Source organism: Emydura macquarii, unplaced genomic scaffold, assembly GCF_026122565.2.
Source record: "Emydura macquarii macquarii isolate MOO-44397 ecotype Brisbane River unplaced genomic scaffold, CSIRO-AGI_Emac_v2 contig_2795, whole genome shotgun sequence".
NCBI classification, from domain to species: Eukaryota; Metazoa; Chordata; order Testudines; family Chelidae; genus Emydura; species Emydura macquarii.
The window spans coordinates 1907321-1933581 of NW_027132932.1; the positions used below are offsets into that span (position 1 = coordinate 1907321).

The window sequence follows — 26261 nt, forward strand, 5'->3', positions numbered from 1 at the left end:
TGCTGTCCACGGATAGATCTTCCACCCGCAATACCAGGACTGTCTCTAACATGTGACCTTGTCTGAAGCCCACGTGGGTGAGGTCCCGCTGTCATGAAAGCAGTTCTTGGCTAACTGCTCAAAAAGGGGAGCTCTGACGCCAGAGGAGCTGGAAGGGTTCCTTAAGCTTGGCTGGGACTTCGCTGTGCGGTCCTCTACAAAGGTGTGTTGGCCATTGCTGTCAGCAAAGGGCCGAGATACCTTTCGCCATCTACAGGGGGCTTGGATCTGCATCCCATACTCTTGCTGCAAGGAAAGGTAAGGAGAGTCCCTCCCCCCCAGCATTGCCAGCCTCTCTGAGGCCCTGGTGTGCGTGTGTATCAACCCCCCACCCCACACCCAGCATGGCCAGCTCGTCTGTCGCCATAGGCCCTGGGCATGGGCATGTCTCAATCCCTCCTCATCCAGCATGGCCAGTCTGTCTGAGGCCACAGCGTGTGTGTGTGTGTGTGTGTGTGAGAACCCTCCCTCATCCAGCATGGCCAGTCTGTCAGAGGCCACAGCGTGTGTGTGTGTGTGTGTGTGTGTGTGTGAACCCCCCCCCCCACCCGGCATGGCCAGTCTGTGTGTGTGTGTGTGTGTGTGAAACCCCCCTCACCCAGCATGGCCAGCCCTGGGCATGTGCATGTCTCAATCCCCTAACCCAGCACCACCCGCGGCCTGAGCCCTAGCGCCAGACTACCCTGCACCACCCTGCGTGCGCGCCTGCATAGTGCATACACAACGTGTTACGTTTACGCATCCGCTTCCCATTGACTAAAATAAACGATAATGCGCATGCGAGAGGAAAAAAGGGGCGGGGCTTGAGGGCGTTCTTTTGAGGTTACATCCAGGGATATTATGACGTTTAACGTTGGGCAGAGCATGCGCAATACTACCTTCACGGATGCCTTTCTCCCCCCGCCCCGTCCCGTCCCGCCTGCTTCGCAGGAGCGCACGCGCAGGTTTACTACATATGGCGCCGTGATGCCGCGATGCCTTCTGGGAGTTGTAGTCCGGAAAGGCCCATTGAATGGGCTTCGCGGCGGTGTAAGCGCCCCCGTGACGAATCCGTCCCCCTGTGGGCGGGGAGATTGAGCAGTGCTGCCCTATGACAGCGGGGGTGAGAGGTCAGCAGGCTGCAGACTCGGCCAATGGGAGGATCGTGTCCGGAGGGGGCGGAGCTTGTTGTGTTTTGTTCAATTGCCATTGAGAAGCAAGCGTTGTTCATATGCGGACTCGGAGGGAGGCGGCCCGGGCTGGCGTTGGTGGGCAGGTACCTGGCGGGGGCAGCGGGGCTGGGCGCGGGGAGCAAGTGTGAGCCCGAGCGGGGGAACAGCGGGACAGGTACCGGTGTCGGTACCAACCGGGGAGGCCACGGGGCCAAGGACAACGGGGGCCGGCACATGTACCAGCGGGTACCGGCTCCCGGGGGTCAGGCTGCGGGGCCGGGCACAGGTACCTGTGGGGGGGGGGTCAGGCTGCGGGGCCGGGCACAGGGTACTTGGGGGGGGGGGGTCAGGCTGCGGGGCCGGGCACAGGGTACCTGGGGGGGGGGGGGGGGGGGGGTCAGGCTGCGGGGCCGGGCACAGGGTACCGGGGGGGGGGGGTCAGGCTGCGGGGCCGGGCACAGGGTACCTGGGGGGGGGGTCAGGCTGCGGGGCCGGGCACGGGGTACGTGGGGGGGGGGTCAGGCTGCGGGGCCGGGCACAGGGTACCTGGGGGGGGGGGGGTCAGGCTGCGGGGCCGGGGCCAGGGTACCAGGGGGGGGGGGGTCGGGCTGCGGGGCCGGGCACAGGGTACCTGTGGGGGGGAGGTCAGGCTGCGGGGCCGGGCACAGGGTACCTGTGGGGCGGGGGTCTGGGGGGGTCAGGGTACCTGCTGCGGGGCCGGGCACAGGGTACCTGTGGGGGGGGGTCAGGCTGCGGGGCCGGGCACAGGGTACCTGGGGGGGGGGTCTGGGCTGCGGGGCCGGGCACAGGGTACCTGTGGGGGGCGGGTCTGGCTGCGGGGCCCCGCACAGGGTACCTGGGGGGGGGGGGGCTGGCTGCGGGGCCGGGCACAGGGTCCCTGGGGGGGGGGGGGGGGGGGGGTCAGGCTGCGGGGCCGGGCACAGGGTACCCGGGGGGGGGGGGGTCAGGCTGCGGGGCCGGGCACAGGGTACCTGGGGGGGGTCCGGGCTGCGGGGCTGGGCACAGGGTACCTGGGGGGGGGGGTCAGGCTGCGGGGCCGGGCACAGGGTACCTGGGGGGGGGGTTCTGGCTGTGGGGCCGGGCATCTGGTATATGGGTGGTGGGTAGCTAGTGGGGCTGTGTGTGGTGGGGGGAGGGGGTAGCTGACAGGCTTGGCTCAGGAACTGGCCATATGTGATGGTGTGGGGGGCATGGATAGTGGGGCCTGCCACAGGTACCGGCTGGTGTGTGTGGGGAGGACGGCTAGTGGGGCTGGGCACAGGTACCGGCCGTGTGTGATGACGGGGGGAGGGCACAGGGAGAGGGGCCAGACATAGGTATGGCTGTGTATGTGGTGGTTGGGGACGGGCACAGGTACCAGCTGTGTGTGTGGTGCTGGTGGTGGGGTTATGGGTAGCGGGGTTTGGCATGGGTATGAGCTGTGTGTGTGGTGCTAGTGGTGGCATGGGCAGTGAGGCTGGGTGCAGGCACCAGCCATGTGGGTGGGGGGGCAAGCACAGTTACTGGCCATGGGGGGGTGGGGGGGAGACAGTGGGACTGGGCACAGGTTCTGACTTTTTGTGCAGATTTAGGGATCAGCTGGGGAAATGGCTGCTGCTAAGAGATCTTCCACAAAGGGCTGGCATGGCAGGGGGCCGAGATGCCAGGATGGCTTTGCAGGCACAAGGGTTTGGGTATTGGCTAATGGGCAGCTAGGTCAGGGTAGCAAGGCACCTACACTAATGTAGAGAGACCAGGTATCTCCCTTGGGGAGAACACACAGGTGTTATCTGAGAAGGCTGGTTAGTATGGCCCTGTTCTAACTGGGAGGGAGGGGTACTCTGGGCCCATGCCATCCCAGAGATGAGAGGGAAAGGAGGGACTTGTGCAGTGCAGGCATACGAGATGTGGGTGGCAGTGTGTGTGTGTGTGTGTGTGTGTGTACACTGAGGGGTAGGGTGGCTTAGTGCTTGTGTGGGGGAGGGGTGAGGTCATGTAATGCCAGTGTTAGTATGTAACAAAACCACAGAGCACTACCTACTTGAGGGGGTATGATTCTTCACTCATGGCTGTAAATTGATGACAATATTTATTAGGAAGTAGTATTGAACATAATAAATAACCCTATCTCCAATCATTTTCAATTACAGTAATTTTTAATGGTTGTATTTGTTGTCAGGTTTAATGCAGGCTCAGGATAAATAATAAATATAGAATGACACCCTTTCAGATGTTTATATTTTATAGTTGGAGTGGAAATAAACTTGTTTATTGCAGAATAAAAATATAGTAACATCAGTAATTACTGCTTAGATTAAAATTAAGTTTTATGTATTGTACTATTATAGATTAGAAGATAAAGCTGCTCCTCTAGGCAAAGAAGTTTCTGGTCTGTATATAAAAGTATGTATGTTTGTTTGTATAAGAATTTTAGAGAGAGAAATTGCTTTGGATTTCATGTAAACACTAGCTCTTAGCACATGATTTTGTATTATGACATAAAATATATATCCTGAAATATTTTAAGAGCTAAATGACTCCTTCAGCAGTTGAGGCATTTGCAAAGACACTAAGTTATGTTAATATAGCTACATGTCTTCAACAATATCAGTATTAGTCTTTTTGCAATTCATTCCAATGTTTTTGGTAACAAATGACTTTGTGGTTTGTGAACTAATTCTCATGTATGTACAGCTTAAAGCATTTCAAGATCCGTTTGGATAAAATATGTGATGTAAGTGTAAGATTATGACAAACTCATATTGGCTGTATCTTTTTTCCAAATGGTGTGAGGTTTTTTTAAATGCAGTGAAATTTGTTCTATGCAATCATCCAAGTGACCAGCAAAATCAGTTGTCTAGGAGAAGAGGTCTTTAAAGGTCAAATAAAATTGTACTGGAAACCTTGCCCACTCTAAAGAGGTAGCTTTAAGATTAGGGGGAGTTTTGCTGGAGATGGCCCTGTATTTTAATATCTTATCTCTTTCTAAAACTAAAACCCTTTTTACTTAAATCATATTATAACTTTCCTAACTGCTCCAATAAATAGCTCTTTCAAAAATAGAATGCTCTATAGTAGTAACCATACTTTAGGTTGCCTGATGGAAAGGAGTTTGAACTGTTTATGGGGAATTAGAACAGATAGATACTGTTTGTTTTGGTTTTTTTTTTTTTTTTTTTAAATGTGCATGCTGAGTTGTAGGCCTCAGGATGAGTTGAGCCAGCTGGTCAAATCTACTTTCTGGTCCACTGTGCTTACATTAAAATCAGCTCCTGTGAGCTGTTGTTGCAGGCTTTACTATCACATTGCTGTGAATCTTTGTGTTTTGCAGTTTTAAAATGTGATATAATCCTATAAAAATAGCTTTGATCACAATCCTTGTATATAATGTATGGTAAGCGAAACATCTTGAAGATGTTTCGGTTATACTTTGTGTATGTGCTGTGAATTGGATTCTCAATGTCCAGAGCACAAAATTTCAAAAGTCTCTTTAATATAGCATGGGCTTTAAGGTGGGATTGTATCAACAGTTTAAATGATTATTGGAGCTTTTCAGGAATGAGTGCGTGATCAGACCAAAGAGGAGTTTTTGTTTATCCCTATATAACTATCCCATTTTTTTTTAACTGGAATGTAAAAGATTTGCTTATGAGGAGGAAATGTGCAATGGGGAAAGTGTAGGCAAATAAAAGCAGTTCACAATACTTAGAATCTGATTGTTTTTGTGTAAACTAGTCTCTCTTTAAAATGACTATTGTGTGTTGCTCTATAACTTTTAAAACAAGATTGCTGTTGCTTTATATCAAATCCCCAGGAAACATTCATCGATATTTTTGTCTCAACTTTTTTCTGTTTGTTGTGAAATGCAAACTTCTACTCAGCTGCAGTTTTCACTAGAATATATAAGTGCATTCTGTGTATAAGACATAAACATAACATGGTTGTAATTATTTTGTTAATACTTTGGCTCAGTGATAGCTGGATGAACCATATGGTGGTGAACTTTAAAAAAAAATTTAGGTTGGAATAACCTGACAGTATTCTGTAGGCCTCAGTTGCAGAAAACCAGCAGTTTTTGTCTAGCCCAACCTGTAGCTCCCCATATCTTAAATATTTAATTTAATATAACTCACTTACTACAAGTTGCAAAGTACTATATTGAATTCCAGTATTCTACATTTCTTCCCTTTGAATACTGCTCTTGTGTGAAGTATTATTATTTGGATGGGAAAGGAGTTGTACTATGAATAGGGCTTTCAGTTTTTCTGTATTAAGTTTTAGAAATCCAGTTTGTATGTTAGAACTTGTTGTGGGGAATTCAGTTGACGTGATTTGAAAGCTTTATGTAGTAATTTAAAGTAATGTCATAGTGGCATTACTTAATTTTTTAAACCAAAATTGTGTGTGTTGTATGGGATGATTCCTCCCTCCCTCCCCCCAAGAATTCCTCTGGAGTCTGGTAGCCATTGTTGGGTTTTTGGTCCCCCCCACCACCACATTCCTTTGTGTTAACAGCAATGATGATGGCAGTTCTAGTCACCTCCTGTGGTTTGATAGATTATTCCCTTTAGAAAAATGTGTACTTAAAATTTTCCAACCCTGATTTTTTGTTCCTGCAATAAATTTTATGATGCCACTCAGAGTTGTATTTTAGGCGTCTGTTTTTTGTTTTTGCTTTGATTTTTTTTTTGTTGAATAGTAAGAAGTCCTGTCAGACCCTGTTAGAAGTAGATGACGGGAGTTTATATTTTCATTTTCTTAAAGACTTTTAACACACACAGTTGTTCTTTGCATTCTTTGCATGTTTGACGGTGGTGATGAAAACACTTAAAACATAGAAGGATTATTTTGTTTGGGCATGAGTATAGTAAGTTCAGTTTTTCTCTATTAAGGAATCATAGTATAGTTTTTAAAAGTTTGTCTAACTTGAATTTTCCTCTACCTGTTTCTATGAAAAAAAACCAAACTTGTTTAGTACCTAAAATATTCTCTATAGAAGATCTTTGGTTATAGTGGTAATTTCTCTTTTCTTTTATGGAAATAGATTTTGTCCAGTATTTGCTGTAAGATATTTTTACTACTTTAATATAAATACTTTCATAATGCTTCAAATCCATTTTATGCAGAGATGCAATGGGATTATCCAAAATTATCAGAAATCTAGCATGGAAGAAGATGTAAATGGCTCCTGCCTCTTGTCTCCTTCTATTTAATATCTAATTTATACGTTTTCAGAGAGACACCTGTAGCATCTTTACAGTGCAGCCAAGAGCATTACAGTTTATCCAGCTGAAGGAAACAGTTTAACATTGCTGCCTCTTTAGATGCTATGAATGACAGTATGTGTATTGTACTGTAAAAGGAAAAAAGGGCCATCTGCTATTAGGGAGATTAAGAGGCATCGTTAGAGACAAGATACAGACTGTGCTAATCGTGGTGGGGGGGAATCAAAATTATTCATGTGATGAAACAAAGCAAAAATATTCTTGTTAGCTGAATATGTAGCTCCTAATACAGCATATTTGTAGCAGTTGCTATTAATAGATAAGTGGACAGTATTAGTAAAGTGATTACACACCTGAGAAGCAGTCATTTGTACTGACTTTTTTTTTTTTTGGACATGTATTAGACTTGTGTAGTTAACATTTTAGCTGTCAATGTTTATTAAGTGTACTTTCATACGTTTATATTACAAAAGAAAGACCATACTGGGTCAACAATATTCCATCTAGACCAGTCTCCTGTCTTCTGACAGTGGCCGATGCTTTTGAGAGAATGAACAGAACAGGGCAGTTATTGAGTGCTCTATCCCCCTATCATCCACTCTCAGCTTCTGGCAACCAGATGCTAGGGACACCCAGAGTATAGAGTTGTATCCTTTACCATCTTGGCTACCAGCCATTGATGGACCTATCCTCCATGAACATATCTACTTTTTTTGAATCCAGCTATGCTTTTGGCCTTCACAAGGAGTTCCACAGGTTGTATGAAGAAGTATTTCCTTATGTTTGTTTTTAAAACTGGTGCCTATTAATATCATTGAGTGATCCCTGGTGCTTGTGTTATGTGAAAGGTAAATAACACGTCCTTATTCACTTTCTCAATACCATTTATTTATTAGACCCTCCCCTTAGTCGTCTCTTTTCTAAGATGAACAGTCTGTCTTTTTAATCTCTCCTCCATAGGGAAGCTGTTCCATATCCTTAATCACTTTTGTTGCTCTTTGAACTTTTTCCAATTTTAACGTATCTTTTTTTGAGATGGTGCCACTCACACTGCATGCAGTATTTCAGATGTGGGCGTGCCATGGATTTTTATGGCATTATGATATTTAGGCCTTGTCTACATTCAAAAAACAAGTTGACATAATATATGTCCACACTACCCTCCTTGGGTTGGTGGAGTGCATCCTCACCAGGAGCGCTTCCACTGACCTAAGAGGGGTAGTGTGAGGAGCTGAGAGACAGGTCTCTCGGCTCCCTGCCAGGAGCCCCACAGGTTGATCCCAGTGGGCTGCCCCCCGCTTCCCGTTCTCCGGCAGGAGCCCGCCCCAGGCTTTTCCCATCCCTGTTCCCCACTAGGAGTTGGGGGAAGCTGCCAGGGGCCTTTCCCCTCCCCATTCCCAGGAGAAGCAGCCCAGTGCTTCTCACCCCTGGGGAGCCACAATCCAGCTGCCCAGGCTTGCAGCAATCAGGTCTTGAGCTTTCTTGTCAATTTCACCACTCCAGGAGAGTGGTGAAATTGACAAGAATGACAGCCCCACCACATGTAAGGGTTGCAGTGTCTACATTGACAGGGCATCCCCATAACTAAACTGACAAAAACCCTACACCTCTCATCAAGGTGGTTTTATTTTGCTGAAAAAACAGGGCAGTTTTGTCAGTGGGCAGTGGTGGTGGGGGGTGATTATAGTGTGTACATCAGCACTGTTTTATCAAAACTCTCTAGTGTAGACAGGGCCAGATGAGCTCTCCTGTGGTCTTGAGGCTATTTGATTTTTGTGGGCAGTTCCTAAACACTTTCTCTGGATGACACTATTTTAAAATGGTACCCTCCATGCAGCATGACCTCGCACACACCATATGTGCAAGATAATGCCACATGGAGAATGCCATTTAGCTTTACAAAATGGCATGCTCCGACCTCACGCATAGGATTGCTGTGACCCCATATGCTGATGGAGTGGGGTTGCGACCTACAATTTGAAAACTGCTGCCCTAGTGATAAGACCCTATGGTTGTAAACATTAAAGGGAATATTTATATTGAAATAGTTGCTTTATATTTCAATAACACTTGCTTTAAGTTTCATAAGGCCTTTTTTGTTAAACCTGCTAAACTCTAGTTCTAAACTGCCTTGTATCAGCCATATAATTCAAACAAGTTGTCTCCATGGCTCTGATTCTGCAGCTGGATCTGTGGAAGCAGATCTCTGCACTCAATCCTGTTAATTTCAGTTGGGCTTCATGTGAGCAGAGAGTTCTGCCTGTACAGATCCAGTTGTAGGATCATGGCCTAAGAATATAAAAATTAATCATACTGTATTACTTAACTGACAACACCAAGCAAATACTCTATTCTAGTTTTGCAAAAACGTTTCTATCCCAAAATGATGGAACATCATTGCTACTATTTATACCAGTAGAAGAGGCATGTAAGATAGCAGAAAAAAATGATAGTTTATTCTGAACTGATTGGCTCCAACATCTACAGCTCAAATTGAGGAGGGGGGAGTTGATGAAGAAATCCACTACAGCACTGTGGACACATTTTTTTCCCCTGAAGGATATGCATTGTTTCTCAAAGTTTGTGTAGTGGAAAGGCAGGATATAGAGCAACTTTGCTCTGAAATATGTCTGGCTTTTTATTCTGAACTGAAAAAAATTTTAAAAAAATTGTTTCTCAAAGTTTGTGTAGTGGAAAGGCAGGATATAGAGCAACTTTGCTCTGAAATATGTCTGGCTTTTTAAAAAAAAATTTTAAACCCCCCCCCCATTTACCTCACTCTAAAAATTACCAGTTTAGATGACAAGCCACAGGAGTTGGTGGTGATGTGGGACTTCAACTACCCAGACATCTGTTTGGGAAAATAAGACAGCAGGACACAGATTATCCAACAAGTTCTTGGAATGCATTGGATGCAATTTTTTTATTTCAGAAAGTGGAGAAAGCAGTTAGGGGAGAGGCTGGTTTTAGATTTGATTTTGATAAATAGGGAGGAACTGTTTGAGAATTTGAAAGTGGAAGGCAGCTTGGGTGAAAATGACAATGAAATAATAGTCTTCATGATTCTAAGGAATGGTAGGAGGAAAAACAGCAGAAGAAAGATAATGAATTTTGAGACGGCAGACTTTAGCAAATTAGAGTTGGTAGGTAAGATCCCATGGGGAACAAGTCTAAGGGGAAAAGCAGTTTGAGAGAGTTGGCAGTTTTTCAAAGAGATATTATTAAGGTCACAGTAGCAAACTATCCCACTGTGTAGAAAAGATAGGAAATATGGCAAGAGACTACCCTGGCTTAACCATGACATCTTCAATGATCTGAAACTCAAAAAAAAAAAAAAAAAAAAAAAAAAAAATTCCAACAAAAAGTAGAAACTAGTGCAAATTACAGAGGATGAATATAAACAACTAACACAAATATGTAGGGGCAAAATTAGAAAGGCCAAGACACAAAATGAGATTAATTTAATGAAGACATAAAGGGCAACTAAAAAAACATTCTGCAAATATATTAGAAGCAAGACGAAGACCAAGGACAAGGGTAGGCCTTTTACTCAGTGTGAGGGAGGGAGGAGAGACCGTAACAGAAAATGTGGAAATGGCAGATGTGCTAAATGACTTGTTTTTTCAGCTTTTCACCAAGAAGTTTAGTAGCGATTGGACATCTAACATAGTGAATGCCAGTAAAAATGAGGCAGGATCTGAGGGTAAAATAGGGGAAGAACAAGTTAAGAATTACTTAGACAAATTAGATGTCGTCAAGTTGACAGGTCTCGATAAAATACGTCCTCGAATGCTAAAGAAGCTGACTAAGGAGATATGAGCCATTAGTGATGGGAATATGGGAAATTCTAGAGGACTCGAAGAGGGCAAATATAGTGGCAATCTTATAAAAAGGTGAATAAGGACAAGCAGGGGAATTAGACCTATCAGCTTAACTTCAGTGCCTGGAAAGATAATGGAGGAAATTCTCAAGCAATCACTTTGCAAACACCTAAGATAATAAATTAATGTTGACTGTTATTTATCACCTTATCAAGAACAAATTATGTCAAACCAACCCAATAGCCAATACTATTGACATGGTGGTAAACCTTGTGGATGGGGGGAAGGGATAGATGTGGTATATCTTGACTTTAGTAAGGCTTTTGATACTTGCACACAACCTTCTCATAAACTAGCAAAATATGGCCTATATGGAGCTACTATAAAATGTTGAAAAACCATTCCCAGAGAGGTTATCAGTGGTTCACAGTCAAGCTGGATGGGCAAATCGAGTGCGGTTCCTCACGGATTAGTTCTGGGTCTAGTTCTGTTCAATGTGTTCATAATAGATTTAGTCAATGGCAGAGAATACGTTTGTAAAGTTTGTGGATGATACTGAGCTGGGAGGGGTTGCAAGTGCTTTAGAGGATAGGATTAAAATTCAAAAGGAACTAGACAAACAGTTTGTAGTGAATAGGATGAAATTCAGTAAGGACAAATGCAAAGTTTTCCACTTAGGAAGGAACAATCAATTGCATACATACAAAATGGGACATGACTGCCTTCGAAGGAGTACTGCAGAAAGGAATCTGGGGGGCTATAGTGGATCATAAGCTAAATATGATTCAACAGTGTAACACTTGCAAAAAACCAAATATTCTGGGGTCGTGTATTAGCAGGAGTGTTGTAAGCATGAGAAGTAATTCTTCCACTCTGCTCTGTACTGATAAGGCTGCAGTTGGAGTACTGTGTCCAGTTCTAGGTGCCACATTTCAAGAAAATGTGGACACATTGGAGAAAGTCCAGAAGAGCACAACAAAAATAATCAATGGTCTAGAAAACAAAACCAATGAGGAAAGATTGGAAAAAATTGGGCTTGTTTAGTCTGGAGAAAAGACTGAGTGGGGACATACTTTTTCAAGTATATAAAGGTTGTTACAAGGAGGAGAGTGAAAAATTGTTCTTGTTAACCTCTGAGGATCGGACCAGAAGCAGTGGCTTTAAATTGCAGCAATGGAGGTTTAAGCTGGGCATTAGGAAAAACTTCCTAACTGGGAAGATAGTTAAGCACTGGAACAAATTGCCTAGGAGGTTGTGGAATCTGTCGTCAGAGGTTTTTAAGAACGGGTTAGACGAACACTGTCAGGAATTGTGTAGTTATTACTTAGTATTGCCTTTAGTGCGGGGGACTGGACTAGATGGTCTATAGAGGTCCCTTCCAGTCTTCCACTTGTATAATTCCATTTTTGTTAGTAGGTTGGACCGTCTCACTGATTTATGAACTCTTATCAGAATTAGAACTAATCAGAATTAGAACTAGTTGATCTGTATCATTTAAACAGTTGGTTGATCCTGTGAATGCTAAATGGGGGTCTTCTAGCTCCACACCTTGAATACAGGTCTAATACTGTACTTCTCAATACCAAAACTTTGCTAGAATTCCATTTGACTGGAATGATTTATCCAAGCATGGGTGGGGAAAAATGGGGACTCTTGCTAGTGAAATCATTTACAGACTTCTAATTTGTGTCTTTAAATTAGAAGTCTGCATCTCAGCCAGCTTTCTAAAGTGTCAAGCTTTCCATGGACTTCTCCTTAAGTCTACTGCCTTTGAGGAGCTTGAAGAAACTTGATACAGAAATATATCTGCCCTGAGTTTCTTCGTTTGTAAAAAGATCTTAATACAGTGGTGAGATTATGATTTTAATCACACAAAAATCAGCCAGTTGAATGTTATGGTTCTCAAAGAAACTTTAAATTTGTTACATTATATGTGTGTGTTTTGTATTGCTGTAGTTTGTATTTGTATTTTCTATTAATTTAATACTTGCATGTAGCCATGTACATTAATACAAAATGCATGGGTGCAATGAAGCAGTTACTGTGGGAACCATAATTTTGAACTGTGCCTGATTTTGGTGGCTTTGTAAAACCATGGTTTTAATGTTGCATTAATTTAGTATTTGTATTAAATATTAAACAATTATGTAACAACGTGCTGCTAATCATAACTTTTTTTTACATGTCCATCACTAGTGGGACTGTGGGATTTTTAAAAACTTTTTTCCCCACCCTTCCACAGTCCCTTGAGAGGATGCGGTGGTGTGGCTATTTTTCTCTTTTGTTTCCAACTTAGGTTGCAAAGTGTATAATGGCTTTCTGCCTTCAAGTTTTCTGTTGACTTTGAACTTTTTTTAGTTTTGGAGTAGTATTAGAAATATTATACATTTGGAAAAGGTGGAACCACAATATACCTGCTTTCTTCTGTAGCTCCTGATAGACAAGTTTTCACATCATGGGCCTCCTTTTGCTCAACCAGGGTCTGCTACATTGGCCACTTCTCAATGCCCAAGAACTATCCACAATCTGCATTTATGTGGATAGCCCAATTCAGCCACAGGCTCTTCTTATGCCATTGTAGTGAATTGTTTGCATTCATATGAAGCATGATACCGTGACCCTTCTAAAAGGAAGTTCTACCTTCATAACCTACCTGAAAGACGGGCACACTTTTCCTAATAAGAACTTATAGTAACTTTAAAGTGTTACACACTTTTGTATGCTGCTTCCTGCTGTTTGTGAAAGCAAGTAGAAGTAATATATATTGGGGGGGGGGTTCATAAGGCCTGCATAGTTCACCTGCCAAAGTTTGTCAAAGACTTACCCCAACTGTCCAAATCTAATAATCTCTATTGCCAGTAGTTACTTTCATTATGTATTTGTATTACAGTATTGCCTGAAAGCCCCAGCTAGGATCAGAATACCACTGTAGTAGGTGCTATACTTAGGCAGAGACAGATCCTGAGCTGCAGTGCTGTCAGTCCAATTTGACACAAGACTTGAGTGAGGTAAGTTTAAGAAGGTGTGGTGAAGGAACAGAGAAAAGGAATGAAAATATGATCCCATGGCTTCTTACATACGTTGGTTCAAATGATGTTGGATTCATTCCTTTTAGTGTAAAATAAATACCTAAAACTTTCTGTAAACTTAGTTTCAGAATGCCTTGTTTCTGATGTAAACTTCCAACAACAAAATGAGGAGAGACCAGACTAGTGTGGAATGTATATAACTTAGATACTCAGTTTTCCTTGGAATGAAGAGCCTTTGAGAGGTATAATATAGTGCTGAAAATATCGGCCTGCTGGATTGCTGAGTACTTGTGCAACCCTCCAGATGTGCTCTGCCACATGTGTGCCTTCTTCCCCCATCAATACAGTGCTTTAGACAGTCTTATTTAGTATTCAGACAGGAAACTGCTGAACTCCTAATAAAAGATATTACCTCACTCACCTTGTCTCTGAACTCCTAAGGGGTAAGGTTTAACCATTGATCAGTGCTCTACCTCTTATTCCCTTGTGACACAAATCTATTCAGAAGCCTCGCACTTATGGGAAGTCAGATAAGAGCTTTGAAAAATAAGGTATTAAGTAGAAAAAATTAATAATTCTCATGCTTGAAAAATACTATACTTTCCCTAAAATTTATCATTCAAGAAGTGCACAGCACTTGTGTTTTTATTAAATGCCTCAGTTGTTTGTTAAATTCTTACTGCAAGGAAAAAAATGATGAAATGGAGGAAGGATTGTCCTGCATTAAAAAGGATGGGGATGCTAAAGATGTGTCAGAGCTGGTAACAGAAGCTACAAACTTCTTTTTAGCCTTAGAACTTAATTTAAGCTTAAACTCTCCTCACGTCTCAGTCTGTAAAATGGGGCTACATAGCTAGCATCTGGTAATATTTAGTTTAGTTAACTTCCAGAGTAGAAAGTCACATGCCCAACATCTTGGCTGTAATGTATGTATTTTTATTTTAACATGGGGAGTCTTTTTTCCAAACCTACGCCAGAGTGTTAGCTAAGATATTGCATCACTCACTGTGGTGCTGGTTCCAGAACTACTCGATATATCAGGAAGCTAAATCTATGTAGATCCCTCCTGGGGAATATATATGTTTTTTATTGTTTTGAAGAAAAAATACCAGTATGTTGGTATCAAATATTTTAAATCCATAGAAGATGTTAAACTGATACTTTCTGAAGTACAGATGTAAAATTAAGTGTGGCATCTGTGATTTCTAATAATGCCATAAAGTATGTCCTCATGAAAATATCAGGTTAGGTATCTTATGACTTAAGTTTCCATTTGAAAGGCAAGAGGGTGATTTATTTTTATTTTAATGAACATTCCTAACCATTTGGGGAGCAGAAAATAATGGTAATATTGGTGGTTTGATAGAATTACAGCCAACACAGGCTCCATTCCTGAACCTGGTTTCTGGAACTAAACCAAAAAACTGTGTCCCTAATCTTCCTTGTTAAAATTAATGGATGTTTTGCTACGGGCTCCTGGGAGACCAAGTTAGGAGAGTGCCTTGTGGTACTGAAATATTTGGATTTATAGTAGTGACTCTAGTTAAGTTCGCCTTAAGCTCCTCATTAACAGCAGGGATAAAATCTCTCCATTTCATATGTGAGTGAGTGTTCTTAGTTTCCAAATACACCATGGTTACTGTTCAGGGGAAAACTGAATCATCTTGGACACTTTCTGGATTAACCATGCTAGCTTCTCTAGAGAGAACTTATCCCATACAGAGGAAATCCTTCCCACTGGGGATTGGGTTTTTTTTGAACCATTCTTCCGCCTATAACTTCCCTTTTTCCCTTTCTGCTCTCCCATGCTGCCTGCACCTGCTCAACATTGCCCTTGTCCTCTAGCACGTCGTATCCTCTGTTCCTTTGCTATAACTTTTTAGTACCTACTCCTCCTGTGTCCCTGACTCCCACTGTACCCTCCAGCCCTGTCAGCATTTTCATTGTTTCTCCTCCCCTGGAGTACAACCTAGATCCACCTACTGTCCCCATCATCCTTTATTTCTCCACATTTCATTGATCCATGATATCTTTTCTACTTTATCCATGTCACTCCACCAATCGCTTGCTTATGCAACAGCTTCTGTTATCCCCACCACCCAGATATAAGAATGCCCAAACACATTTGGACTCTACTCCAGAACAAACTCCTTTTCACTTCCAGTATAAACAACCCACTAATTTATTTTGCGGTAGTGTTTAGGGGCCTCCTTTTGCTAGATGATGTGCAAACTCTTAAAGTAACTCCTGACCTGACAAGCATACAATCAAAACTTCACTCAAACGTACACAACGATAATTCATAGAACCATAGAATAGAGTTGGAAGGGACCTCAGGAGGTCATCTAGTCCAACCCCCTGCTCAAAGCAGGACTAACTTCAGCTATATCATCCCAGCCAAGGCTTTGTCAAGGCTCAGCTTAAAAACCTCTAAAGATGGAGATTCCACCACCTCTCTAGGTAACCCATTCCAGTGCTTCACCACCCTCCTAGTGAAAAACTTTTTCCTAATGTCCAACCTAGACCTCCCGCCCTGCAACTTGAGATCGTTGCTCCTTGTTCTGTCATCTGCCACCACTGAGAACAGCCTAGTCCCATCCTCCCTAGAACTCCCTTTCAGGTAGTTAAAGGCTGCTATCAAATCCCCCCTCATTCTTCTCTTTTGCAGACTAAACAAGCCCAGTTCCCTCACTCTCTCCTCATAAGTCCTGTGCTCCAGCCCCCTAATCATTTTTGTTGCCCTCCACTGTACTCTCTCCAACTTGTCCACATCCTTTTTGTAGTGGGGGGCCCAAAACTGGACACAATATTCTAAATGCGGCCTCACCAATGCCAAATAGAGGGGAATAATCACTTCCCGCGTCCTGCTGGAAATGCCCCTCCTAATGCAGCCCAATATACTGTTAGCCTTCTTGACAACCAGGGCACACTGCTCACTCATATCCAGCTTTTTATTCAGTGTTACCCCCAGGTCCTTTTCTGCAGAGCTGCTGCCTAGCTCGTCGGTCCCCAGTCTATAGCTGTGCATGGGATTCTTCCTAAGTGGAGGACTCTGCACTTTTCTTTGTTGAACCTCATTAGATTTCTTGTGGCCCAATCCTCCAGTTTGTTTAGGTCCTTCTGTATCCTATCCCTACCTTCCAGGGTATCTACCATTCCCCCCAGCTTAGTGTCATCCGCAAACTTGCTGAGGGTGCAATCTATCCCATCCTCCAGATCATTAATGAAGATGTTGAACAAAACCGGCCCCAGGACCGACCCCTGGGGAACTCCGCTTGTGACCGGTTGCCAGCTAGACACGGAGCCATTGATCACTACTCGTTGAGCCCTGTGCTCTAGCCAGTTCTCTATCCATTTTATAGTCCATTCATCCAACCCTTACTTCTTTAACTTGCTGATAAGAATACTGTGAGAGACAGTATCAAAAGCTTTGCTAAAGTCAAGGTATATCACGTCCACCGCCTTCCCTACATCCACAGAGCCAGTCACCTCATTATAGAAAGCAATCAGGTTGGTCAGGCATGACTTTCCCTTGGTGAATCTGTGTTGACTATTCCTGATTACCCTCCTCTCTTCCAAGTGCCTTAAAATGGATTCCTTAAGGACCTGCTCCATGATTTTTCCAGGGATTGAGGTGAGGCTGACCGGTCTGTAGTTCCCTGGATCCTCTTTCCTCCCTTTTTTGAAGATGGGCACTATATTTGCTTTTTTCCAGTCCTCAGGGACCTCCCCCCATTGCCACGAGCTTTCAAATATAATAGCCAATGGCTCTGAAATCACCTCAGCCAATTCCCTCAGCATCCACAAGTGCATTGCATCCAGCCCCATGGACTTGTGTACGTCCAGTCCTTCTAAATAGTCTTGGATCTGTTTCTTCAGCACTGTGGGATGTTCGCCTCCTTCCCATTCTGTGCCACCCAGTACAGTAGTCTGGGAGCTGATCTTGTCTATGAAGACAGAGGCAAAAAAGGCATTGAGTACCTCAGCTTTCTCCACATCTTCTGTCACTAGGTTGCCTCCCTCATTCTCGAAGGGGCCCACACTTTCCCTAATCTTCCTCTTGTTGGCAACATGCCTGTAGAAACCCTTCTTGTTCCCCTTCACGTCCCTTGCTAGCTGCAACTCCAATTGCACTTTGGCCTTCCTGATTTCATTCCTGCATGTTCGAGCAGTGTTTTTATAATCCTCCCTAGTCATCTGACCAAGCTTCCACTTCTTGTAAGCTTCTTTTTTGCGTTTAAGTTCGCCAAAGACTTCTTTGTTAAGCCAAGCTGGACGCCTGCCATATTTGCTATTCTTTCTGCACATCGGGATGGCTTGCTCCTGTGCCCTCAATAAGCTTTCTTTAAAATACAGCCAGCTCTCTTGGGTTCCTTTCCCCCTCATATTAGCTTCTCAGGGAATCCTGCCCATCAGTTCCCTGAGGGAGTCAAAGTCCGCTTTTCTGAAGTCCATGGTCCGTATCCTGCTGTTCTCCTTTCTTTCTTTCTTTTGTCAGGATCCTGAACTCAACCATCTCATGGTCACTGCTGCCTAGGTTGCCACTTCAGATGTTTTAAGTTCACAACAGGTTTTTTCAAAAGCATATCTGTTACGAGTAGACAATCTTGCTGAGGTTGAAGTTTAGGCTGTCTGTGTGTGTTTGAGGGAGGTGGGGAAGGTTGTTAGGTTTGTATTTTTTGTAGGAATTGGAGGTGTCAGTGTGGTGATAGGTCGAAATGGAAAAAGAACGTGAAGTGGAGATTGAAGAGTCCATTCAAACACCCTCGTGGTATGGTGGAAATTGAGGTTGGTTTGGATGTTACTGTTGACCTATCTGATGACTTCCTAGATTGTTCGGATTCTTGTTTTGAGGGGAAACATGAGCGCTTAGTCTTACTTCAGAATTAGTGAAGGGTTAATTTTTTTTGTATGTATCACTCCAATTTAATTGGAGCCATCTATTTAAAACTTACTTACTGAATCCTTTGACAGGCTGTCTGATGCACATGTGAAGCTATTTTGACGTATTACATATCAAATGTTTCTTCTCTCTGCTCGCTTTAGCTGGGAATAAAAAGGGATGTAGTTTCAGCATATGGCTTTTTATAGAGCAAGTGGGTTATCATAAATGTGTGTTGAAAATAGTTTCTACTTTTCTATTTCAGTCACAATTCAGACTTCAGAAACCATTTGTATAACAGTCATGGTCAAGTTTACCTTACAGGGCATGTTTCTCTTTTAAAACAAACAAACAAAAAAAGGAGTGCAAGTGTGACCCCCCCCTTCTCGCCTCTTGGCCCTTCCTGGCTGGCAAAATACTTAATGTGAGTTTAGTCAATCAGCTTAAATACAGTTGAATGGATACTTGATTTGCCAGCTAACTAGGTTTCTAAACTAGAAGAGATGCATGTGATAATTCTGGGTCTGAAAATCTCTTTAACAAATGGTAGATGGACCCACAGAATAGTGCTGTGTGCGTGCGTACATAGGTGGAGGCAGGGTGGATTGATTTAAATCAAGGTGATATAAATCAGTGATTTAAATCAGGTTTCCCATTGATACTACTTCACATATTTCTTAAACAATGGTATAAATCTGATCACTAAAACATGTTAATTTACAACTCAGGACAGCATTTTACAACATCTAGGAGGGTATACTTTGTGTAATTTTTTAGATAACTTGATTTTTATTAATTTAGGAAATAGTGCATAATACTCATTACCTGTGTCAAGCTGCAGATGCAGGAGCAGTACATTAGGAATGGGAAGAACTAAATCACACACAATAGCACTTATATTTTATTAAACTAAATCTTCAACGTTACATAAATGTTTCACATTTGCAAGTGCAGAGTCTACTAAGTTGCAGGTTGATGGCTGTCCTTAAACTTTTTTTTTTTAATTTTCATTAACTAACAGACAAGTGATCACTAAACATCCGCTTAAAACTTCTACAACTAGCTTTCATCTTCCCCACTCCCACTGTCATTTTTATTCATAGACTGAAACAGAAATACGAGTTTTCCTGCTTTTTTCAGCTCTCAGTCAATTTCTTAGCTTTGAGTGAGTAATACCAAACTATGAAAATATTCTTTATGTGCCTGCAGAGGAAGCTACTACTGTGAAAAGTTGGCTTAGCAACTGAAGGAACTCTGTTTCAAGGTGCCTAGCTAATGATTTCCACCAATTCAGGGGAGTGACTTTGTTCAAAACATCATCAGAAAACATGTACTGTTTAAGCGGTTCCACTTCAGCCCTGAAATTCATTATTGCTGGAATAACTGAGTGATTTTGAGATGCCCATGCAATGGCAGCAGCATCTTCTTCAGAAGTTAGGCATCTACCTTTATATCTGGGGTCGAGAATGTTTGCAACAAAATGAGGTGGAGTTAGTGCTTGATCCATTCGCTTCTTTATTGCCTGCAGTTTAACTTTCTGGTGAGGAATTTATTTCTTCAATGTCTTTTGAAGTGCCTTCCAAACTTCGACAGCATCAGCAATGCAGCAACAATTTTTCTGAAGTTTGTTTAAGGCTATGGATGTGGGTAGGTTTCAGTATACTGATCATATCCTCCACATTTCTCTTTAATCCAATGTTAGATACTTTGGATGAGACACTTCCATCTATTTTATCACTGTTTTCTTCACAAAGTTTTGTGAGACTAGGCCAGTTCTTAATAAATTGTTCAAAACAATCAATCACAGGATTCCATCGAACATCTTGAGGGAGAATTACTTTGGATCCTCCTGCTTGCTTCAGTGACACTGAAGCAAACTGGTTGTTACAGAAGTATTTTGCGACTTCAACATTTTCTTTTATTCCTGGAGAAGATGTACTTAAGTCTTTGGCTAAAAGATGCATTAAATGGGCACTGCAGCCATATGTTGTTAAGGAGAATCCTTCTGTTTCTTCTAAATATCTTCTATTCTTTGCCACATTTTCAGCATTGTCTGTGACAAAAGTGCACACGTGAGAGTTGAATTTTTGTTCAGTTTATTACAGTTTTCACTGCCATTTCTGTTAAATATTCTGTTGTGCGGGCATTTCCCAATGTATCTATTGTTTCTGAAAGATATGCAATCACATCTTCTGTTGTAACACAGACACATATTACTGGATCATTGTGTACATTGCTCCACCCATCAGGGCTTAAACTGGCAGATTTCCCCTGTGTATTTCTTGCACACTGGTCAAGTTCCTTTTCATACACTATATCTAGCAACCTTCCACCAATGTCTGCTCTACCAGGTGGAGTGTAGCCTGATCGTAAGGACTCAACTATATCAATGTAATTTTATTGTTAACAATGTGAAAAGGAGAATTTGTGGCATAAATGAACCAAGCAATCTTTTAATCTATGGTGTCTTGTTGGTATTTGCTGGTCCTTACTACAAACCCCCCATCCATGGTGGTGGTTTTACTGGATGATTGAAATTTTTGCTTGCTACTGATATTTTCTTGTCGGAAATATGTTTAATTGCAGCACTGCTGCGAAAAGTACCAACGGATGACTCTGAAGTAGTTGCAGGTAGACAGTCACAGTCAAAATCTCTTATGCTTAAATGGGATCCTGAAACAAAATCCAAAAATGATTTTGAATAGTTCTTCTCACTCTCTTACTCAGTTAATCATTTACATTTTTTTCAGCATGGATGTAGATCTGATTCCAAAAAAGCTAAGACTGACTGCACTCTGAGTGCACTTAATTTTGGAGTAAGCCCCATAGAACTCACTGGCACTTCTGTTTTTTCAGAAAACAAGTATAGGATGGGGTTCCCTTGGGAAAGCTAAGTTATGCTGAAGTAAAATAGGGAATAGACTTGTGGCATCACCATTATGGTCTGTGGCCATATGCTCCGAAATAAGGGGCATGTATTATGTAATATAAAATAAGAAAATGGCACCCAGTGGCAACTGGCAACTCTAGATTTCTCTTAATGCAGTTTTCTGTACTGTATACTTGAGTGATAGATTCTAAACCTAGTTAACTAATTAAACAAGCCATGAGGATTAGTTAAGCTAAACTTCTTTTTCTAGCAACATCCAACATAGCAAACAGCTTGGGAATTTACATGTTAAATCACACTTATACTAAAAGGCACAGAGAGAGTCTTGAAGAATAATGCATTGCAAAGTGAATTATTTAAGTTCCTAACCAGTTGATCCATATTGTTCTTCAGACATATCTACATCTTCATCCACATCATTTTCTCCCAATAAGCAGTTTTCACTATGATTTTTCATTCTTGCAATTAGGCCCCGCATCTCCTTCTTGCACTGCTTACACTTGACACATTTTCCTTTTTACCCAGGGAAGGAATTTCTTCAAAATATTCCCAGATGGGGGTCTCTCTTACACCCAGAAGCCACGACAGTTTTTCTGTGGCAAAAGTTTGGGGGAGTATAGGAAGCTGTGTACTGAATAATGTCTTCCCTTTTTCCTTCCAGTCCACTCCACTGTTCCTTTCTACTCTGCCTCCATCCTTTGTCTCTCTGTCTTTAAGACAGTGTCTTAACTAACTCCTCTGCCTTGCATGGCCCAGCTCCACCACTACATAAGCACAGAACAACAAAACTCCTATCCAGCCTGTCTTTCTTTGCACATGTGACTTTAGTCTGCTGAGAAACAGAAGAAGCAAGAGCTGTTAGTTAGGCTGGACAAACTAGAGCCATTAATTCACTTTTATGAGATTGCAAGTGTAGATTTAGGATGTTTGTGATATTTAATTGTAACTGTTATTTTTTTAAACAAAAGAGAAATTTAGTATTGATTTTTTTAATTAATAAATCTGATTTAAATTAAAAGGAATTCCAATTTTTTTTTTTTTAATTATTTATCCACCCTGGGTAGAAGTAGACTCTCCTCCCAGTCCTCACATCAGATACTCCAATTAGTTTGGGTCAGTGGTGTAAACTGCATATTAAATTAGTATAGTTGACATGCCAAGGGGCAATGTAGTCAGACTGTAGGAAGAAAAGTCACTTGTGGAAGGATGTATGATGGGAAGAGTAGGTCTGGGGGTGAGGTGGGCTGCTTCATCTTGAATCTTCCTCATGTTTACCTGCTTTTCCTTTTGCATGTACTTACCAGTTTGTAACTTAACAAGCCCTTATCCTGCCTGAATGTGGGTTGTTTTTTCTTCCCTCGCCATGTGTTATAAAGGGCATCTGGAGCACCTCCTCTACAACTATAACTTTCTGGATGTTAAGCCAAATGGGAGGATCTCATAAGACTTCTAATCCATAGTACTGGCTATCTTCTCTCTCTTGTTCCTCCCTTGCACAGTTTGTCTTTTCCATCCATTACCTGTCAGGGGCTTATCTATCACTCTGCCATATTGTTGGCGGGTTAGTGAAGAATAGAAAATAACAGCCTTTTGCCTCCCACTTCTTTCTTCTGCCCCCTCCTCCTCCACCAGAAAAGCAGTCATCTCCATAAAACCAGGATGTTTCATCTAGTTCTATGGTAAAATCCTGGTTAGTCCTTATTATCTTGTTTATATACTACAGTGGTGTCCAGAGGTCCCAGACAATATGTGCATTACTTTTTGTGCTAGGTGCTGCACACAGGAGGATGGGGTCTTTGTCCAAAAGAGCTCGCAGTATAGAGGCCCGATTCCCTCAGGCAAGGTCTGCCCATATGGATTAGCTTATCCGTGCTGAATTGTCTTAAGTTTTTTGGCTTCACATGGGTGTATGGGTCCATCAATATAGATCATCTTGCAGGATTGGTAACTAATTTAATTCTCAAATCAATAGAATCTAGATGTAAAACCTGTACATACGTTCTCATTCAGAGTTTATTGCACATACTTAAATTTTTTTTGGTGAAAGTAATATTTAAGCTTAAGTCCAGTAGAGGATAAAATGCATGAAAAAATGCAAGTAGGCTACCTGTGAAATGGTAAAAGATAAAATTTAAAAAATATATACTCAAAACAACTGCAGACTGTCTCAAAAGACATGCTTTAAAAGTAATTTTTATTAGATTGTCTGGAAAACTGAAAATAAATTTGCAAAATGAATGTTACAGAGAAGAGAATTTTATAATTTAAATAAAGTCTATAATAGGCAAGATACATGACCATTGTACCAATGAAATTAGTGTACTTACACAGAAATAAGAAATTAGTTTCAGTATCTGAAAAGTACTGTGTACGTAGGCATTAAGATTCAGACTTCAGTTACGAAGCAGGTGGTGTGGAGGCAGGAGGGCAGAGTTGTGGCTGCATGTTCAGCCCTAACTTTGTTTAACCATTTAACCTATAATGTGCTAACCACAAATGAAGTTATGGTTTAATAACTGAATTGGAAATGTAGACCACTTTGCTCAGCTGAATTTATTTATTTATAAGGGAGTAGTTAAAATAAACTTGGAGACATGAGTGTCTTTAACTGTATTACAAATAACATCTGGGATTAAAACTGAAAATGCACTATTTTCAACATGTGTGCTGTTTTTACCTTGTACCATTACATTCCTTTTGGCAAATGCAAAGGGAGGGGGGTCACTTCATTTTCTGGTTCCCATGTTCTAGCTTATGCTGTGATGATTGGGATTACAAATGCTACAGAGAAATGTTTAAATCTAAACACAATTGCATGATTGTGAATTTAAAAACCATAGTTCTGTTAGGTTTTTTTTTTTTTAACTTATTTAATAATCTTACTTTTGGGCCTTAATGTGTCCCTTTTTAAACATCTAGAAAGTGTCTTCCTTCTTTCCTGAGTTACATAAATTTTATTTTTGAAAGTTTACTTTTGGTAAGAAACAACAAATGTTTAATCTTGAGAGTTTGAGCCGCAGAAGGGAACTGTCTTGTCTGAGTTTTGTGCACTTTCAAGATAGATGATACAGCAGAAAGCCTTTTTAATTAACACCTGTAACCCTGCAGTGTTTTCTCTTAAATAACTAATCCTATAGCCATTTGTTCTCCCATAATTTGTTTCTCTTATTGCCTTTTCTGTTAAATGTATTGCAAGGCTCTGGGGGACACTTGTGTTTAAAAACAAAAAACAGCCACATCTGTGGCTACCAAAGTGGTGCAGTGAACATAAGAACAGTCACATTGACTGTGAAGATACCAGGCTGTGCTGCTCTGTCTCTCCCTGTGCAGAAGCTAAATTTGTATTCTTCAGAGGAGGATGTGAAAACTCTTTAATGCATTAAATTGAGCTGTACTAAACCATGGGAGGAAAAACTTCAGTTTTGCCCTGAAGAATGGGGCTGACAACATCACTAATGCACATGATGTGGTATGATTAGCAATATTTAGCTACTGTGGAAGTAAACTAGTCTTAAAATGGTTCCAGTGACATTTTTAATCTTTCATCCATAAAGCCAGGTGCCTTAAATGCTGAGGTCTGCAGGGGACATACAGGACTGAAGGGGACATAACAAATACATTTTTAAAACTTAATCGCTTTCCTTGATGCACATGGTCAGATATTATGGGAGCTTCCATAGTTAGAGGTGTATAAAGCTCCTTTTTAGAGCTTGCCAAGGTCATGTAGTATTAGACCTTAAGCTGAATGTTTTCCACCTGGCCTGAGGTCTCAAACAGACACATTCCACTTTTAGGAAGAGTAAGAAGAAACATCTTCTCAGGAAGGCTTATTTAAACAAACAGAACAGCTGTTTGAAGCTGTTGAGAAGTGTGGAATGTTAGAATCATCCTTGGGAGAGGGTCAGTGGGCAAAGTAGGTGAGGTGGTTAAAGGTGCTTGGTAAATGCATTTTGTTATATGTGACACAGAACGGCCATACTGGGTCAGAATAATGGTCCATCTAGTCTAGTTTCCTGTCGTCCGACAGGCCGATGCCAGATGCTTCAGAGGGAACGAACAGAACAGAGCAATTTTTCGAGCGATCCATCCCTGTCGTCCGCTCCCAGCTTCTCTCAGTCAGAGGTTTAGGGATAGACCGAGCATGGGGTGCGTCCCTGACCATCTTGGGTTAATAGCCATTGATGAACCTATTCTCCATGTACTTATCTCATATTTTTTTAAAATTTACTTATACTTTTGACCTTCACAGCATCACCTGGCAACAAATTCCATAGGTTGACTGTGTGTTGTGTGAAGTACTTAATTATGTTTCGTTTTAAACTTGGTGCCTATTAATTTTGTTGGGTGGCCCCTGGTTCTTGTGTTGTGTGAATAACACTTACTTTGTCCACGCCATTTATGATTTTATAGACATCTATTATATCCCCCCTTAGTCATCTCTTTTCTAAAGGCCCAATCCTTTTAATCTTTTATGGAAGCTGTTCCATACCTCTAATTTTTGTTGCCCTTCTGTGTACTTTTTTTTCTACTTATATTGTATCCTTTTTTGAGATGGGGTGACCAGAACTACATGCAGTATTCCAGGTGGGGGCATACCATGGATTTATTTAGGGGCATTGTGATATTTTCTGTCTTACCTATCCCTTTCCTAATGGTTCCTAACATTGTTAGCCTTTTTGACTGACACTGCACTTTGAGCACAGAGAACTATCCACAGTGACTCCAAGATCTTTCTTGAGTGATAATAGCTAATTTAGACCCCATCATTTTGTATGTATCGTTGGGATTATGTTTTCCAGTGTACATAAACTGCTTTTCTTGAAAACTCAGAACCAATCACTTTGTACAAGTAGCTGAAATTATACCTTCCAGTTTTTGCTGTGTAGACCGAACTTTGTGCTGTTTTACTGGGACTTTAGTGTGGATTGCGAGGATCTTCAAAGAGTCATAGATTCCAAGGCCAGAAAGACCATTGTGATCATCTAGCATGACCTCCTGTATAATACAAGCCATAGAACTTCCCCAGAATAATTTCTGGAGTAGATTTTTTAGCAAAACATCCAATCTTGGTGGTGGTATTTTTACACCTCCGCCGCCGCACCCCCTCCCCCCCCCACACACACACTAACACTTTTAAAAACAAAAAATAAACCAAATCAAACAAACAACCATGTTAGGCAAAGTTTTCTACTTCATTATTCATCCCCTTTCAGGTTATTAATCA

At 41.9% G+C, this 26261-nt stretch overlaps 1 protein-coding gene across 1 annotated transcript in view; it reads left to right on the plus strand.

Annotated features, from left to right (window-relative positions):
* The first annotated feature begins 1239 nt into the window (after nucleotides 1-1239).
* FAM53A (family with sequence similarity 53 member A) overlaps nucleotides 1240-26261 on the plus strand; it is a 121358-nt gene continuing 96336 nt past the window's right edge. The window contains exon 1 of the mRNA XM_067567685.1: nucleotides 1240-1294. The gene's annotated coding sequence lies outside the window, so the exon portion shown is untranslated. The remainder of the gene's footprint in view (nucleotides 1295-26261) is intronic.